Genomic DNA, 20,352 nt, shown 5'->3' on the forward strand with positions numbered 1-20,352 from the left:
GTTTATGAATGGTTATATATAAAGATAAAGATGTTTATTCGGCTGGTTTGATTAATTTTAAATTGAATTATTCAAAGTCAATTAATCATATTATGTTATTTTATTTTTATTAAACGAATTGAATTTTTTAATTTCAAAAATTAATCAATTGAACGGTTAAACGAATAATAATATATTAAGTTAAATTATATTTTAAAATTTAAATTTTTTATATTTAAAATAAATTAAATAAAATTATCTAACAAAATATTAAAATTTCAAATAATTAAGTTAAAATTTTTAATAACTTAAAATGAAATGGATAATTTCGTATATTTTTAATTATATATAAGTTTTATTATGTTTCAGTTAAAATTTTGATTAATTTAATTAATTAGATTTTTTAATCGAATTAATTAAAAATTAAAATTATTTTAAAATTATTTTTTATAATTGATAAAATTTAATTTCGTAATCAATTGATTAATCGAATTAATCGATCAATTAATTAAATTAAATTAATTCGATAGATTAATTTAATTAAAATCAAATTATAAAAATTTTTATTTAAAAAATTTATTTTTAAAAATGCTTTTGTTTTAGAGGTCGTTTTCTGTCCTCTTATGTCTAGTCGTTCCTAAAACATTAACAATGGATTTGTGCTTTTAGGTTTGGAAGAAATAAGATTTTAGATTCATTGATAAAGCACAGCTAAACAGTCTCAATCCTCAGTCCTTTTCGCCTTCCGTCCTGCGTCTGTAAAATAGCATTTGGGCCACTTCCACCCCAATTATCAGCGACTTTATTGTTTTACCCGTGAGAGAGCCGAGGATAAGAACATATTTTATCATATTTATATTGATTTATTTCTTTGAATTTTTTAATAGTATATAATATTATGATTTTTTTTAAATTTGATTAGAATATAAATTGATATTTTATTAAAATAGATTAAATCTGAATTAAATTTTATTGATTTTCAATTTAATTAATTTGATTCAATTTGATTTATTAATTTTTAAAATTTATTTATTTTATTTATATATTATTTTAATATAATTTTTAGCATATTTAAATAAATTTAAATATAAAATAATTATTTTTATTTTATAAAAATTTAAAATTTATATAAAATTTAATAAAAATTATAAGTCAATTCGATTTAGATATTTTTTATTTTTTATTCAAAATTTAATCTGAACCTAATAAAAATATTTAATATCTAAATTAAACCAAATAAAATGAAATAAATCAATCGAAACCGAACACTATAATTATTAATCCATTTTCAATTTTCTCTTTTTTTTTTTTCTCAAACCATACTTTGAGGTCTCATAAAAAAAGTCTGACAAAAAAAAATTTGGACAATTCTCCGCCTGATGTGTTAACCGGCCTCGGCTCCAAGGAATAAGATCATGACAGCAGGAGAAATAATACAAACCCCATCCTTATACCACCCAGATTTGTAGTTTCCCATGGGAGCAGTTGCTAGGAGCGGAGCTTTCGAAGCCTAAACAGGAAAATATAAGAGTTGGAAATAGCAAAATTTATTGTTAGCATGGAGAGTGGAGCCCTGGTTTGACAGTGAAGATCACAAAGGAAGATAAAAATGCACAGATGAGGAAAAAATGGTTGCGAGGTACTGGCAACGACAAGGCCTGTGACTGAGTATGTTAAAAATACAAGTGTGCGCAATAAGCAGTATGGATCATTGTGGTGGATAGATCTATCCTCTATTAAAGTATGTATAGCATAGCCATCTGGCGCAATATGATACCAACTTGGACTTTGTTACCTGTCCCGATCATCTCACAAACGGATAAAAAGGCTTTGGTCTTTTCATTTGGGCATTGCCTTCTGGCACTGACAGCTATATATGTGAATCATTGCTTAAAATGCGCAGCAGTACACAAGCAAATTAAAGAATGATCCATCAACTTCATGGTTACCCATGACACATCTAGTTACCATTAACAGATTATCCAAAATCTTTGGAAAGTACTTTTCTTGTTACTGTTGTTTTTGCGTGCCTTTTTATGGTAAAAACACAGCTTGGAGAACTGATATACATGTACTTGTAGCTGCTTACCTTTGATGATCTCGCTTGCCTACAGAAATTTCTGATCCCTCTCCAATTTTCTTCTATTCTAGAAGAGATGATGATTCTGGGGGATTAAGCTAAAAATATCTCCAAATTTTCAAGAGAGAAAGAAGTCTGAAAGGGGAATAAGAGATAAAGAGAGTGCCTTCAGGGTCCTCACTCAGCTACAGACAACCTGGGATGGTGTTCTATAAGGACAACAGACATGAGCGGTGCTAATTATGTTGTTGATTACTACCTTATTGGTTTGTGCCATCCACAACAGAAACAAAGACCAGTGACATTCCTCTAGAGGTTGCCACTTAAGATGTTGCACTCCTAGACATTGAAAACTAAGGCAGCATCAAATTTCCAGCAACAAAACAATAGAAAGCCTTGAGAAATAGAGATAAGAAAGCAGGTTAGTACAATTTCACATGGCATTTATCTTTCTCTTCATCTCTGTGTGCAGATATCCTAGGACTTGGTTCTTCAATTGCTCTTTCAATAAGTACTTGCTTGATACGGCACATTGACTTCCCCTTGATTTCATGACCTAGTTTCTAGAAAAATATAGTTTGTAGACGTAGACTGCTGGAATTTGAAAGCCAATAGCAAAAATAGGTTGGAGACTGCTGCAATTTAAAACACCTCTTCCTCAGCCAGCATGATGAATTCCCCAAGTCTTCCTCAGTCAGAGCCAACACCAACCTGTGACAAAATAGGAAAAAACATTGTCACTGCTCATGAAATAGATGTCAAGTAATAACTGGAGAAGGGCCTCTCTGAGGGCACTTGAGCTTCCAACTATATGGCATTTTTGTCTATCATATTCCTGACACTTGACTATCTAATATGAAGGCCTTAAAACCCATGGCCATCTAACTGTAAGTGCATGGGCCATAAATTCTCCTGCTTCACATATTTCCCATGGATTGAGTTTATGTGCTCACGACTTCTCTAGAGTAGGCTGTAAATATTAAAATTCGATCCAATTCCAATCAAAATTCCAACTAAAATTCAATCAAATTTAAATAAAATTTTGAACAATAAATTTACAGTCAGACTCAAATTTCTTATTATAATAACTCAATTACAACCCAAGGCTGCTTTATAGAAGGCACAAAAATCTTTTTCTAACATTTTCAGGCGAGCCTTGGGTTCATCAATGTTTGCAGTCCGGCAGATCATGTCTCAAACATATTCCATTTCTTTTCTGAACAACATATTTTTTCACTTGTTGACATTTAAATATTAAAATTTTAATATAAAATGCACTAAAATAAAAAAATTTTAATCTTAATTTTCCTAAAAGTCAAATAGGGATAACAAATTTTAAGTAGGAGGGAGTGCGTGGGTGTATTAGAAGTACAAGGTTAGTTCAATATCCTGATTGTTCCAGGGAACATGAAGAGTAAAATTCTCCTTGGCTTACAATCTCCGGAAACTCTGAGAAACTCAGATATTCAACACTAGAAAGACTTTCACAAAGAAGTAAAAGGGAAATAAGATATGAAGAGGGTGCTTTAATAGTCCTCAGTCAGCTACAGACAACCTACGCTAATGTTCCATTAAGCCAACAGACATGAGCAGTGACAATTATGTTGTTGATTAATCATCTCTACTCTATTGAATAAGTGCCACTCAGACGAGAAACAAAGGCTACTGATGGTCGTACAGAGGTGGCCACTTATGATGTTCGATGCAATAATGGAAAAATATGGCAGCATCACATCTCCAGCAATAAAACAACAGAGATAAGCAGGTTAGTACAATACCAAAAAGCATTTATCATCCTCTACATATCTGCAGACCTCCTAGGATCTGCATCTTCAATTGCTCTTTCAGTAAGTACTTGCTTGATATGGCACATTGACTTCCTTACCTAAATCTCATTACCAGTAAAAACCAAAAATCCAGTAAGCAAAATGTGCATCCTGAAAGAAGGACGAAATTAAGAATATGGAACTTGAAGCATGAATGATTGCACTCAAAATTTCAATATTAGCAAGTGGGATTATCAGAAATGAAAATACACAGAAAACATTATGAGTAGTCCAAAATAACCTCGTTTCCAGAAAAATATTGCTTATAGACTTGAAATTTTAAAGACAATAGCAAAATAGCCAGATGAGAAGACTGGACTTTTTTCAATAATTATCACCCAAACAAACTAAATATTAACTTATCAATAAATTTCAAATTGTCATCACCAAATCCAATCAATATTCCGATGGTAGAAAGGAAAATCACTTCTACTAAGTTCAAAACTTCCAAGATCAAATCAACAATCAGCATTGATGAATTCCCAAAGTCTTCCACAGTGAGAGCCACCCCCAACTGACAATGAAATACATCTACACTGCTAATCATATGGATGTCAAGGAATAGCTGAAGCAGGACCTCTCTCAAGGCACTTTAGCTTCAAACTACCAATTTGAAGACCCCCGAGCACAAAAAAATGATAATATAGTACTACATTTATGCTCATGATATTAATAACACTAAACTGTCTATCAAGGCTCGAAAACCTCCAAAATCCAAAGACTTTAAGAAGTTCATGGGCCATTCTAGTTCTTAAATTCTACTCCGCATAATTCTCATAAAATGAGTTTGTGCTATGGACTTATTTAGAGATGATCTAGATTTCTGATTAAGAAGTTTCAAGTAGTTTGCTTGATCCAAATAATCTCAGAATTCAGATGCTGCAGGATAAAGTGGTTAATATAGACATGCACTGGCTCTCTTATAAGGCTCAAAAACCTTCTGCTAACATTTTCAGCATCAACTAATGGGGAACTTAAGTACATCAGTGTTTACAGTCCAGATCTTACAAAGTACAGACAGAAATATTAATGATGTTAAGGATCTCCGAGATAGCAGAACTTGCATATAAGTGACTACATCAATCAAGGGAAGGAATTGTATTCTTTCCCAATTCACCCAGCTGGTCACATAAACCATCAGAAGCAAGAAGAGAATGGAAATAATCATTTGCCTTCTGCCACCTTTGACCAAACACCCGGAGAACCCATCAAATTTGTTTGTTGTGATGCAGTCAGTCACATCAATTAGAGTGTCTACAACGTTCATCCATTTGCTAAAACAGTTCATGTCATAACAACTCGCTAGCCGAACATACACATGCTCTAGAAAAGTTAGTACATGAGTGTAAATGCTGCAAAGTAGGTATATCAAGAATTTGAACCTATTCAACAAAAAAATATATATGAAAAATAATTTGAACCTCTAACTAGAGTTTTGATCAGAAGGGAACCCAAAGCCGACATCCATTGCCCATTGTAAACACTTGATTTTAGTTCCTAATATATCTTCTCTTTGGTACTAGTAAAAATTTGTCTTACAAAAATTGGGTTACCACATGGAGCAGCGAAAGTAATGTGGAGCAAGTGACAAGGTTACCTCACGAAACGGAGGTATTACAAGTAACCCTGGAATAAGTGGTAAGGTTCTTGGGTTTATTCCACTCTTGGGATGTCCTAGAGAGTTTGGCTTGGTGGCTCAAACATTAGTTAAGAGATCTTCCTCTTAACCTTTCCTTGAATTACATGAATGCTTCCCTTTCCCTTTCAGTACAGGAGGTAAATTTATAGGTGTGATGTCACAAACCTCAAAACAACAACCAATAACCTAACACCAAACCAGAAAAGACGTTAATGCCAAGTGAGTTGGCATCTTTCCATGGGTTTCATCAACTACAACCTTTGGCCTATACATATATATATATATATTTATGTGTATATATATATATGTATTGGCTATTTCACAAATCCCCTCTATAGAATTCTCTCTACAATCCTTCCTAAGTTCCTCTACATTCTTCTCTTCCCTTGTTCTTCCCTCTTACTCCCTATTTTTTATATCTTGCTCTGCCACCTACCACAACATTTGATACTTTAGAGTTTGCTATATTCTTCTTGTTATAACGTCTAGATCTGGGGATCTATCGCTAGACATTGACTTGTAGAGTCGCCACCAATATTTTTATTTAGGTGCGATTAGCCACCTAACTGAATTTGTCTCTGAATCTGTCCCTTTTAAAGAGGAATCCTAAGTTCGACTTAGGTATCTCTAAAAGACAAATTCAATGTCTGCGAAATCAGAACTAGGTCCGGGAGTACGGTTACGTGTGAGAAAGGTTATAGCAATCTCACAACGCCATCGAAAGATGGTACCAGCTCAATTTCGTGTTATCCGATAAGCCTTAAAAATTTTTACCAAGTAATTAATTATTAAAAATTATTCTTAATTAACTCCAATACTTTTGGCAAAAAATTAAGAAAAATCTCCTCACCTCAAGAGTATACAAGAAAACTACTATTTCACTTACAAAGACTCCATCGTCGGATTATTTAACATTAAAAAATTTTTCAAGAAAAGAAAAAATAAAATAAAATAAAATAAAATAAAGAGGAATAATGATTCAACTTTTGATGTAAATAATTTTCTTTTCATTTTATAAAAAAACTCATTGCTTTTGTAAAGGAAAAATTGATACTTTCAATTTTTTCTTAAATTTTTTTTTGATAACTTTATTTTTAAGAAAAATTGGTATTTCCAACTTTTCCTCAAAATATTTTTTTCTGAAATTTTAATTTTTTAAAAAAATTGATACTTTCAACTTTTTCTCAAAATACTTTTCTTGATTTTTTTATTTTTAAAAAAATTGGCACTTCCAACTTTTCCTCAAAAAATATTTTTTTGAAATTTTAATTTCAAGAAAATTTGATACTTTCAACTTTTTCTCAAAATACTTTTTTTGATAATTTTTATTTTTAAGGAAAATTGGTACTTCCAACTTTTCCTCAAAAATATTTTTTTGAAAAAAATTTATTTTAGAAAAATCATTGACAAAAAAAAAAATAAAAAAATAAAGATAAAAATAATAAATTAAGGAATACCAAAAATTTTAATTTAATCAATAAGCAGAAATAATAATAATAATAATAAATAAATAAATAAATGAAAAAAAAACTTAACGGGGCTCAGCTCGACTACAAGCACAAACGAAGGCTCAAAACGTGGCTCAAGTAGAATCGACTTGGCTCAGCAGAGGGTCTGGCTGGGATGCGGGTTAACGGTTCGAGTAACCCGAATGAAAAACACGTAGATCCTGGGTCTTTTTAAATGCAAAAAATGACGTCGTTTTGAGAAGGGTATATAAGGCTGAAACTGGTTCTTTTCAGCAGATGCCTCTTTCTCATTCTCTCTCTTCTCCTTTTTTCTATCATTTTTTTTCTAACAGAACCCAGTTTTCAATTGAATATTTAATCGATAACTAAAAAATTAAGCCAAAAACTGAAAAATCTGACCGAAAAATTCAAGTTTGGCCAGAAAGTTCACCAAAAAATTGATTGGATTCTGGAATTTTTCAAAAAATTCCCAAAAAAAATTCCAAAAAAATCTAAAACTATTTATACTTTCCAGAACCCTTTTTTTTGCTTATGTTTTCTTTTGTTTCATGTGTCTCTGATCTGTATTCCAACATCTATTTATAGAGATTGAATAGAAGAGTTTTTGATCAATCCCAATTCCATTTGTGATTGGGATTCAATTTTTGAATCAAATCCAAACTCTACCAACCTTCAGATTCACGGTAACAACGTTTCTCCTAGAACAAAAAATCATATATAAAAAAAACAATAATAATTAAAACCAAATTTAGAATAAATAAACAAATAATAATAATAATAATGAAAATAAAAATAAAAATAAAAATGGGCCCATTTTGCCTCATTTGGACCAGGCCCAATTGATCCAGGCCTGGACCAAATTGGGTGCCTACAGCTGCCCCTATTTGCACCTTTTCTGTGAAATAGAAATTGTGCAAAGACGTGGACACCCATTCAAGACTCAACTCGACACTTTCATTATTTTTTTTTTGCTTTTTTTGATTTTTTTTAGTAAATAAAGCTCCTCGAAACAGAGGCGAAACAACTTTGAAAAAATAAATGGCTCCTCTGAATAGAGGCAATAGAACTTTGAAAAAATAAATAAAGCTCCTGTAATCAGAGGTTTAACAACTTTGAAAAATAAAATGCTCCTCTAAACAGAGGCACTACAACTTTGAAAAAAGTAAATTGCTCCTCTAAACAGAGGCACCACAACTTTAAAAAAATAAATTGCTCCTCTAAACAGAGACACCACAACTTTAAAAAGTAAATTGCTCTTCTAAACAGAAGTAGTTATAACTTTGAAAAATAAAATGCTTATTGAAAATCATGTCCAGAGGAGTCGTAGATCAAATCTGATGAAATTTATAATGAAAACTCAAAGATTCACAATTTGAGTTCGAAAATAAAAGGTTCAGATTCACAAGAACCTTTCAACTTCGTAAGAATTTATTGAAATTTGATTATCAAAATTTCAGTTTCATAAGGATTCAAATTTGCAAGATCTCAAGATTCGCATTTGCAAATTGCAAGATTCGCATCCAACATTTAAAGATTCTCATTTGAATTTTGGAGATTCACATCCGATAAATTTTGGGTTTCACACCTCAAAGATTCTCATTTGAAATTCAAAGATTCTCATTTGAGTTCAAATATTCACATTCGATAAATTTTGGATTTCATACCTCAAAGATTCTTATTTGAAATTCAAAGATTCTCATTTGAGAACTCAAAAATTCAAAAAATTCCCAATTTCTTTTTCAAGTGACTCAAAATTGTGCAGACAATAAATGTCATGATCAAAGATGCAAATGCCTTCTTAATGATGTAAATGCAACAACCTAGATTCTCATAATGTCATGCATGTCCAGACAAAGCTTTAATTCATCAAATTATGTGCATGTACTATTTAAACAACGATGCTTACATGATGCATGTAATGTGGACATCAATAATGTCATGAAATCTTAAATAACTGTGGTAATATAGCTCTCAAGACTCCATCATTTTGAGCTTCTTAGCACTAGCCATCTTAGAATAAATTCTGTCTTTTATCACTTGGTCATTGTTCATAAGCTTCTCAGTATAAATTTTATCCTTTATCACTTGATCATTGTTCATGGGCTTCTCAGTATTTTAGAACAAATTTCATCCTCCATCACTTGATCATTGCTCATGGGCTTTTCAGCACCAATTTTACCCATTGCCCATACTTTTTCATCACAACTCATAGGTTATATTGACCAATTCATCCCCATATTCATTACTTGGGTATATCACTTTTTTTTTATTTATAAATTTACCTCCTCTTCATTTTGTTGACCAATCCATCATCATATTCCCCATTTAGTCACGCCATGTGTCTTCTCAATTTATCTTATCATCCTAGATTTTTTTTAAAGGAATGCAAGAATTTTTTAAGCACATTGTCATTCATTCATCATCATTTCAAATCATAACAAATATAATGCACTCATATATTTTCTTGATTTATTCTAAAGATGCAACAATAAGGGAACATAGGGTGATTTGGGATAAAGGCAATCAATGAATGACGAGTTTGGTGCAAAATGAATAGGGAAAGAAACAAATTGGATACATGTCATTGGGATGAATGGTATATCCAAACAATGAATATCCAGATAATTCTGAACATTAATTTAGGATTCTTTTTCAAAAGCTCATTCCATTGACTATCGAAATCATTTTAAGCTCATCAAACTTCGCCCTAGCTTTGAGGGATCTTCATATGTCTTTGATCTTCCATTTATGTGAATCATTTGTCTCATTCTCAGCTTAGAGGTTTTTTACTCAAAGCGTCATTTCAGGTTTTCAACTTGAGTATTCTTTTTCTCTTATTTTTATTTTTTTCTTTTTTTTCTTATTTTTTTCTTTTTTTCTTATTTTTTTCTTTTTTTCACCCTTTATTGATATCTCTTTCACATAATCTTTAGAGCAACCAAGCATGATTATGTCGTTGCATCATGAGCATGCCTTAGCCCAACATATGACCATTCAATTCAAGCATTCACATTTGATCTAAATGAACTTTTAAAGGTTGTAATATAGGCCATGGTGAGGGGTCATGAAATAAATTGATAAAAATAGGCTCAAAACATGTGTTTAAAGGGTTCAAAACCAAAGGATCCTCACTTGATGCAGCTTGGCATCACTTCACTATTTTTTTCTTTTCTATCTCATTCCTTACAAAAAGATTTTCATTACTTTGTCCCAAATCATGTGTGGCATTCATTTTTTTTCTCTTTCTTTCATTTTGCTTTTCTTTTTCTCTTTGAGATCTTTTACGATCTTTTATTTATTTATTTTTAAAAGTCCCTCAGTGTGGAAGGTGATCCTTAATCAATGGTTTTTTAGAAAAAGAAATCATAATAGGGTTAAAAGGGTAGCAATAAATAGATTTTCAAATGGTAAAAGAAAGATAGCCATTTTTCCTCTCAAATGTGAATGCTTTTCTTGAAGACCATCCATTGAACAAAAATAAGCTCACAGATCTTTATAACAGACTGTATATTTTTAAGATATATCTATTTCACATCTGCTAGTAGCTGACTTCTTTTGCTCAAATAGTCTCCATAGATTAATGTGAATGAGTTCTCAAAATTAAATCCCAAAATTATTGTTATCATTGTCTAAACATTCATCATTTGGAATTCAAGAATGGTAATAAAAAGTTATGAAAGGTAGCAAAGTATGGAATAATGGTTGAATGAATGAGAAAATGTAATGAAATGCATTAACTTACCTTTTATTAAAATGATAACAAATGAAATCCTATTGCCTAAAAAAAATCCTAACATTACTCTAAAAGAAATCCTAAAATGACAAAAAACTTCCAACCAGCCTTATCTTCATTTTCTAAAATTATGTCCCTGTGTAATCAGGTGAATAATCTTTATTGACATTTTACCCCCCGATTCATTACAGCTCTCTAGGTTTTTTCTGATCAACGTGTTCTTGATTTTCACTCAGAGCATTGACATTATAATTAGGCAATAAATTGCCACTAACATTAGGTATTGTTGCTCCTCCTTGATCAAAACTTAGCATTTCATCTTTGATCAACCGTTGCACCTTATGTTTCAAAGCAGTATAATTTTTAATAAAATGGCTAGCAATTCTTTAGTGGTAGTCACAGTAGGCTGTAGGATTATATCACTTGGGATAGGGTGGCTTAAGTGGCTTCACACGGTTGGAGGTAATCAAGTGGCTATTATAGAGCTTTCGGTATAACTCCGTATAAGTCATGGAGATTGGATCAAATACAAATTTTTCTTGAGTAATTCGTTGCTCTCGTGAACCACTGGCTACGCTAACAAGATGAATTTGGGGTCTTGTAGGAGTTTGAATGTTAAGGTTGTATGTGAGAGCTTGGGGGCTAAAAATAGGCTGATATGTTGATGGGTAAAATGGCATGGTATGGGCTAGTATGGGTAGGATGAAGAATTATTCACAGCTGGATAGTACGGAGAGTAACCCTATGATGGATAAGATTGATAACCCTTGAACTATTTGTCAAAACTCACAGCTTGAGTTTCAATCTCTTTCTTCTCGGGTGCATTCCTAGTTTCTCCTTCTTTCAACTTACCATTTTTAATGGCATTCTTAATGATTTTGCTTAAGATCATTATGTCGACAAAGTTTTTTATTGCATTCTCTATCATCTTTTCATAATAGAGAGATTTTAAGGTGTTGACAAACAACACTGTAGTTTTTTTTTTAGTTAAAGAAGGTTACACCTGAGAAGCTACATCTCTTCATCTCTGAAAGTATTCTTTGAATGATTAGTTTACTTTTTTTTTCATATTCTGTAAAGATAAATGATCGTGGGTCAAATTCATGATATGTTGGTATTGACTGATAAAGTTATGGGCCATATCACTCCAGGAATGGATGTGAGTTCTGTCCAGTTGGACATATCACCTAGCAGTGAAACTTGTAAGACTGTCTTAAAAAACATGCATTATTAACTTTTTATTGTGAGCATGGGCTACCATCTTCTAATAATATATGGTAATATGAGTTTTTAGGCACTTTGTACCATCATATTTTTTAAATTTTAGTACTTTGAACTAAAAAGAGATAACCATATCTGGGACTAGACAAAGCCCATTAGTATTAATAGGACCATAAAAATCGATTCCTTTCACAGCTCGTAACCTAACCTTTGTTCTAATATACTAATCTTTGAGTTTTCTTGAGATTTCACTTTTGCTTTTTCTTTTTTTTTTTTATTTTAGTTCATCCAGATCAGGAATTTGAATTGGTTCTACTACCTTCCTAGTAAAGACAGGATTCACATAGTTGTGGTAATGCTTTGAATTAGAAGTTGATGGCATTATAAGATATGTAGGATATGTGAATTATTATGGTGGAACCTCTTGTGTAGACTAAGCTTGAGGTGGACCAAAACTAAGTAGATATAGGGGATCAGTCACTTTTTGTGATGAAGGGCCCTGTTGGCTTGTGTTTTTTCTATCCCTTTTTCTCTTATTTAACTTGTTGAGAGCATCTAGAATCTTGCTTAACTCATTTTTTAGCTTTTTCTATGCCTTTTCTATCTTTTCAAGTCGATAAGAGTTTTCTTGCTTCATTTGTTTAGCTCTGGTTCTTGTGTTGTATCGATGAGTGGGATTTCTGTTGGATGAAGCTATTCTTGAACCTTAAATACCATATCTTAGAATTAGCAAGTTTATTCGACTACCTCATGAAAACCTAAAATAATTATTTTATTAAATGTAATGCAATGAAAATGAAATGAATGATGTTGCAAGCATGCAAAGAATATTTACCTTAAGACAGTGTTCAACCAAAAGATTTCATTTATTCCAAAGAACTTTCGTTTACATAGAATTTATCATCCTAGAGTTGTAACCATAAAATCATTTGATCTACTCATACTAGTCTTTGGCTTCCTCGATAAAATTCAGGAGACGTTGCCTATGTTCTCCTACTAAGGCCACCACTTGCTTCAATACTTTTACCTTTTTGACCATTTCTCTTGCCTTATAGACCCTTTTACAAATTTGGGTTGTTAAGTGCTCAATATACTTCTGTCTTCTCAAGTTTTCCCTTTTTTCACACCATACTTGGTATGATAACTCTCTATGCTCTCTAACCAATACAACAATATAGTCTTCTTGTTTATTCAACCTTTATCTCAACCTGCTTAAGTAGTTGTTCAACATGTTATTTTTTGTCTGTACTTGGATACTTTATTCCTCTAATTTAGCATATTCTTGCTTTAATCGCTCATCTTTTTTAGTCAGCTCAACAATTGTTATCTTCTTGGCTTTTACCCTCATACATAACATTTTATGTTCTTGGTGCAGTTACGCTAGGTCTTCAATAGTTGTATCGCGTTCTCTAGCGATTTTGCAAACTTTAGCTTCATGTTTTTCAACTCTATCTTTCCACTGATCTTTCTCCTCTTGAAGCTTCTGAATCTCTTGCTTTAGTCTATCCTTTTCAACTTCGAATTTTTTTTTTGTAAGTTCTAATTTTGATGGTATCTCTTTAAGCTTTCCTCTTGTTGGCGGTTAAAAGCTTTCATAAGTGAATACTATTTTTTATCTTTGTCTTGCTCTCCAAACCAAGTAACCATGAGTGACCTTATTAGTAAACGGTTAAAGACTCACTCTACAAGAGTTTTTGCATGCTTAAATCACCTCATTCATCTCTGAAATGCTTTTGGCTTACTGTAAGAAAAATCTGATTGATGAAGCTTATACGTCATGTGAATAAACTGTTCTGCCCCAAACTACCTTCTTACTAGAAGTGACATATAACTTTTTACTCCCTATAACCCAAAAGTGAGACCACAGTGTTATCTTCACACTGATATAACATAGGTTCACGATTCATCCATGAGACTAACCATCTTACCTCGGTACTTGTTAGTTTTTGTAAGAAAGCTATCCAGTCTTTTTTAAACTTTTGTTTTGACCACCCACTTTCATAGAATTCCTTGATCAAAGCTCAATAACGGACATAAAGCTTCGAGAAATCACCTTTTCTCCACTCAAAGTGACTTTTCATCCATAAGTACAATAACTGTATGTAGCCTATAAGACACCTTCTATTTCAACGATAGTAACTCAAAGATCTGACAGTCTCTGCTAATATTATCGTTGAAGGGTTACAGCCATTGATCACACTTTCAAAAAAGTCAATCACTGCTATTTCAATATAGCCCAAAACTTTGGAAGTATCATCATTTCGTATATGACTAAGGTAAATACGTCTAACCTTCGTTCTTCAATGGCATGTTGCATTAGAAAATTATAAAAGAACTTCCAAGATTAGTAAACCTGTTCTTGTTTCTTCTTTGCATGAGAATCCATAATCTTTTTGTCTATCCCTATAAGATAGGCCAAATTCTTATGAAACCTTGATTTATGTTTTTTGATATATATCTTATCAGGAGCCTTGAGGTGTAAACCTAACAAAATCGAATACTCTTCAATGGTTGGTATCATATCAACTTCATTGAAGATGAAACACTTGTATGTAGGATCCTAAAATTACACTGCAACTCTAATTAGTTGATTGTCGACATTTGCTGCAAGAAGATGTGCTATATGCCCATGTCTCTGGCAAAACTCCTCTTATCTTGATAGACTCATCTTTTTTCATATATAAACCAAATCTTCTAGATTATTTTATTTGAAGAGGATAGATGTCTCTTAAGATAAGACAGAAACATAAACAACAGGTAAATGTCCCTTTTTTTTATTAGATCTTTTCTGATTAGACCTTTACTTCGTTGGATGACTCACAAAGAGCTAATATAGATAAAGAGCAAATCAATCGTTCTGTGGAGTTCATGAAAAACTCTTTGCTAAAAATCATCTTTCAAGCAAATGTTCTTTATGCATTTAATGATATGAGTATGAACCATGCAAATAATGAATAGGAAAAGAGGTTAGTACATCGCATAAAGAGAAATAAATAGATAAATAACTATATAAATTAAAATGTCACACACAATAAGATGAATGAATCCTATGCTTTTGGTCAATTCTAAAGGGAAAATGATGGTTGTATCTATAGATTAGGCACTTCTAAGGTCCATTATATATGGTTCGAGGTTAAAGTCTAAAGGTTCTCAAATTGTTCCTTACATCATTGTCTATCACAGACTAGTAAGGTACCTCATTCCTTACCCATTACAGGCTACAAGCAAAAAAGGTTCAATTTGAGTGAGAGTATTTCGTTAGCCACTGCAGAGGCATTAAAACCTCACGAAAGCATAGGTACTTTACTTTTTCATAGAGGGACGAAGCTCGGGTATAGAGCTTATGTATGGACATGCATATGAATGGCAGAGTTAACAAAGTAAGTAAATAGAATGAATGAATAAAAAATCTATACAAAAAAGTTTAATTTTATTAGGCTTTTGGATAACTCAAATTTATTTGTTGGTTTGACTTTCAGCATGTCCTTAGTGTAGTCACCAAACCGTCATAACGTCTAGATCTGGAGATCTATCGCTAGACATTGACTTGTAGAGTCGCTACCAATTTTGTTATTTAGGTACGATTGACCACCTAACTGAATTTGTCTCTTTTAAAGAGGAATCCTAAGTTTGACTTAGGTATCTCTAAAAGATAAATTCAATGTCTGTGAAATCAGAACTAGGTTCAAAAGCACGGTTACATGTGAAAAAGGTTATAGCACCCTCATAACATCCATCGAAAAATGGTACCAACTTAATTTCGTGTTATCCGATAAACCTTAAAAAATTTTACTAAGTAATTAATTATTGAAAATTATTCTTAATTAACTCCAATACTTTTGGCAAAAAATTAAAAAAATTCCCTCACCTCAAGAGTATACAAGAAAACTACTGTTTCAGTTATAGATACTCCATCGTCAGATTATTTAACATTAAAAAACTTTTTAAGAAAAGAAAAAAATAAAATAAAATAAAATAAAAAAAGAGGAATAATGATTTAACTTTTGATATAAATCATTTTCTTTTCATTTTATAAAAAAATTTATTGCTTTTGTACAAGAAAAATTGATACTTTCGACTTTTCCTTAAAATGTTTTTCTTGATAATCTTTATTTTTAAGGAAAATTGGTACTTTCAACTTTTTCTCAAAATATTTTTTTTTTGAAATTTTAATTTCAAGAAAAATTGATACTTTCAACTTTTTCTCAAAATACTTTTCTTGATAATTTTTATTTTTAAGAAAAATTAGTACTTCCAAATTTTTCTCAAAAATATTTTTTAAAAATTTTATTTTTAAAAAAAAATTGATACTTTCAACTTTTCCTCAAAAATATTTTTTTTTTAAAAAATTATTTTAGAAAAATCATTGACAAAAAAAAAGATAAATAAAAAAATAAATTAAGGAATACCAAATAATTCTAATTTAATCAATAAGTAGAAATAATAATAATAACAAATAAATAAATAAATAAAAAGGAAAAAAACATTAATGCGACTTGGCTCGGTGTTGGAATCGGCTTGGCTACAAGCACAAATGACGGTTCAAAACGTGACTCAAGTAGAATCGGCTTGGCTTGGCTCAGCAGAGGGTCTGGCTGGGACGCGGGTCAACGATTCGGGTTGTGCTCGGGTCTGGTCGGGTCTCCCGAATGAAAAACATGCAGATCCTGAGTCTTTTTAAATATAAAAATGACATCATTTTAGAGAGGGTATATAAGGCTAAAATCGATTCTTTTCAACAGACGCCTATTCTTCTTTCTCTCCTTTCTCCTCTTTTCTATCCCTCTCTCTCTAATAGAACCCAATTTTCGGTTGAATGTTTAACCAAAAATTGAAAAATTACATTGGAAACTGGAAAATCTAGTCGAAAAATTCAAGTTTGGCCGAAAAGTTCACCGAAAAATTGATCGAATTTTGGAATTTTCTAAAAAATTCTTAGAAAAAATAATTGCCAAAAATTCAAAAAAATTCCAAAAAAATTTAAAACTGTTTCTACTTTCCAAAACCTTTTTTTGCTTTTGTTTTCTTTTGTTTTGTGTATCCTCTGATCTATATTCCAACGTCTATTTATAGGGATTGATCAGAAGAGTTTCTGATCAATCCCAATTCCATTTGTGATTGAGATTCAATCTTTGAATCGAATCCAAACTCTACCAGCCCTCAGATTCATAGCAAAAACATTTCTTCTAGAACAAAAAATCATATATAAAAAAACAATAATAATTAAAACCAAATTCAGAACAAAAAAACAAAAAATAATAATAATAATAATAATAATAATGAAAATAAAAATGAGCTCATCTTGCCACATTTGGACCAGGCTCAATTGATCCGGGCTTGGATCAAATTAGATGTTTACATTTCCCCTCTACGACTATTTAGTACAACCCATTTTACTTTTTTGTACACAACTGCTTCCTCTTATAGAAAAAGGCCCTCTACATCCATGATCATCATAAACACAAGGTTGATGGTATAAGGCAAAAAAAAAAAAAAAGCTGGCATTGGAAACAATTTTCTTTGAAAATAAGTTTTCTAAAAAAACTATTTTTGAGGAAAAGTTGAAAGTATCAAATTTTCTTGAAAATAATTTTCTAAAAAATTTTTTTGCGAAAAAATGTAAAAGTATCAATTTTCCTTGAAAATAAAATTTTTAAAAAATATTTTTGAGAAAAAGCTGAAAGTATTAATTTCCCTTAAAAAAAATTTTTTTAAAAAATATTTTTAAGAAAAAGTTGAAAGTATCAATTTTCTCAAAATTAAAGTTTCAAAAAAATATTTTGAGAAAAAGTTGGAAGTACCAATTTTTCTTAAAAAAAAAAAACGTTTTAAGGAAAAGTTGAAAGTATCAATTTTCCTTGTACAAAAGTAATGAGTTTTTGAAGAAAAAATGATTTATATCTAAAGCTGAATCATTATTCTTTTTTTTTCCATTTTATTTCTTTTCCTTTTTGAATTTTCTTTAATGTTAAATAATCCGACGATAGAGCATCTGTAAGTGAAACAATAGTTTCCTTGCATACTCTTAAGGTGAAGGAATTTTTTCAATTTTTTGCTAAAAGTATTAGAGTAAATTGAGAATAATTTCCAATAATTAATTATTTGGTAAATTTTTAAGGCTTATTAGATAACATAAAATTAAGCTGGTACCATTTTTCGATGGACGTTGTGAGGGTGCTATAACCTTTTTCACATGTAATCGTACTTCCGAATCTTGTTATGGTTAATAGATCTGAATCTATTCTTTTAGGGACCCTTAGGCTTAAGTGTTTCTTAAAAGGATAGATTCCTTAGATGGCCAATCACACCTAGATAAAAAAGATTGGTGACGACTCCTAAAGACAATGTCTAGCTATAGATCCTCAGATCTAGACATTATGATAATTTGATGACTCTATTGGGGAAAGCCGAGAGTCAAGCCAGCAAATAAATTTGTGTTATTCAAAAGTCTAATAAAATTGAACCTTTGGTATAGATTTTTTTTTCATTCATATTTATTTACTTTGTTAATTATGTCATTCATATGCATGTGCATAACATAAGTTCTATACTCGAGCTTCGTCCTTTTAGGAGGGAGTAAAGTACCTATTACTTTCGTGAGGTTTAATACCTTCGCAGTAGCTAGCAAAATACTCTCACTCAAATTAAACCTTTTTTGCTTATAGCCTGTAATGGGTGAGGATTGGGGTGCCTTACTAGTTTGTGATGAATAATGATATAATGAGCAATTTGGGAACCTTTAGACTTTAACCTCAAACCACATATAGTGAACCTTAAGAGTGCCTAATCTATAAATAGAGCCATCTTTCTTCCCTTTTAGAATTGACCAAAAGCATAAGGTTCATTCTTCTTATTCTGTGTGATGTTTTAGTTTACTTAGTTATTTATTTATTCCTTCTTATTTGGTATACTAATATCTTCTCTTATTCATGTTTGCATGATCCATACTCATATCATAAAGTTGCATAAAAAAACATTTGCTTGAAAGATAGTTTTCAACAAAAAGTTTTTCATAGACTCTACAGAATGATTAATTTACTCTTCATCTGTACTAGCTCCTTATGAGTCACCCAATAAAGTAAAGGTCCAGTAAAGATTTAACTAAAGATGAAAGATTCTTTACTAATTGGATATGATTCTATCTTGTCTAAAAAAACATTTATCCTTTTCAAACAAAATAATTTAGAGGATTTAGCTGATATATTGAAGAAGATGAGTCTGTCAAGACAAGAGTAGTTTTGCCATAAATATAGGTATATAGCACACCTTCTTGCAGTAAATATTGATAATCAACTAGTTAGAGTTGCAGTGTAATTTTGGGATCCTACATACAAGTGTTTCATCTTCAATGAAGTGGATATGACGTCAACCAACGAAAAATATTCGACCTTGTTAGACCTGTAACTCAAGGCTCCTAACAAGATATATGTTAGAAAACACAAGTCAAGATTTCGTAAAGATTTGGCCCATCTCATGGGGATAGACAAGGAGATTATGGATTCTCACATAAAGAAGAAACATGACAGCTTTGCCTACCTTAGAAATTCTTTCATGATTTCTTAGTACAATATACCGACGAGGAACGAAAATTAGATGTATTTGCCTTAGCCATATACAGAATGATGATATTTCCAAAGGTTTTGGGTCATATTGAAATAGTAGTGGTTGATTTCTTCGAGAGTGTGATCAATGGCTGTAACCCTTCAACAGTAATATTACTAGAGACTATCAGATCTTTGAGTTACTGTTGTCAAAATGGAAGGTATTTTATAAGCTGCATACAGTTATTATACTTATGGATAAAAAGCCATTTCGAGTGGAGAAAAAGTGCTTTCTCGAAGCTTTATGTTCGTAATTGAGCTCCAATCAAGGAATTCTGTGAAAGTGATGGTCAGAACAAAAGTAAAAAAAAGAGTGGATAGTTTTCTTATAAGAATTGACAAGTGCTAAGTAAGGTGGTTGGTCGTATGGATAAATCGTGAACCTATGCTATATCAGTGTAGAGATAATACTGTGGTCCCACTTTTGAGTTTATGAGAGGCAACAAGTTATGTGCCACTTTTAGTAAGAAGATAATTTGAGGCAGAATAATTCATTCCTATGACCCACGGGCTTCATTAATCAGATTTTTCTTACAGTGAGCCAAAAGCATTTCAAAGGATGAATGAGATAATTAAAGCATGAAAAAATCCTTGTAGAATAAGTCCTAGATCGTTCACTGATAAGGTCACTCAAAGGTACTTAGGTTGGAGAACAATACAAAGATAAAAAATGATATTCACTTATGAAAACTTTCAACTGCCAACAGGAGGAAAGCTTGAAGAGACACCATCAGAATTAAAGCTTGCGACAAAAGAATTTGAGTCTAAAACGGATAAGTTAAGCAAGAAATCTAGAAGTTTCGA

General features: G+C 31.4%; 1 long non-coding RNA gene across 1 annotated transcript; it reads right to left on the reverse strand.

The window, feature by feature from the left end:
• Positions 1-2,255: 2,255 nt before the first annotated feature.
• Positions 2,256-5,612, reverse strand: LOC149516884 (uncharacterized). Its single transcript, XR_016345395.1, has 3 exons — positions 5,307-5,612; positions 3,838-3,944; positions 2,256-2,770 (listed from the first exon to the last, which is right to left on the reverse strand). It is a non-coding gene; the product is annotated as an uncharacterized LOC149516884 (long non-coding RNA).
• Between the last annotated feature and the right edge of the window lie 14,740 nt (positions 5,613-20,352).

The sequence above is a fragment of the Durio zibethinus genome, chromosome 9 (genome assembly GCF_047325235.1).
Source record: "Durio zibethinus cultivar Kanyao isolate XHJ-2024 chromosome 9, ASM4732523v1, whole genome shotgun sequence".
In the NCBI taxonomy this organism is placed as follows: Eukaryota; Viridiplantae; Streptophyta; class Magnoliopsida; order Malvales; family Malvaceae; genus Durio; species Durio zibethinus.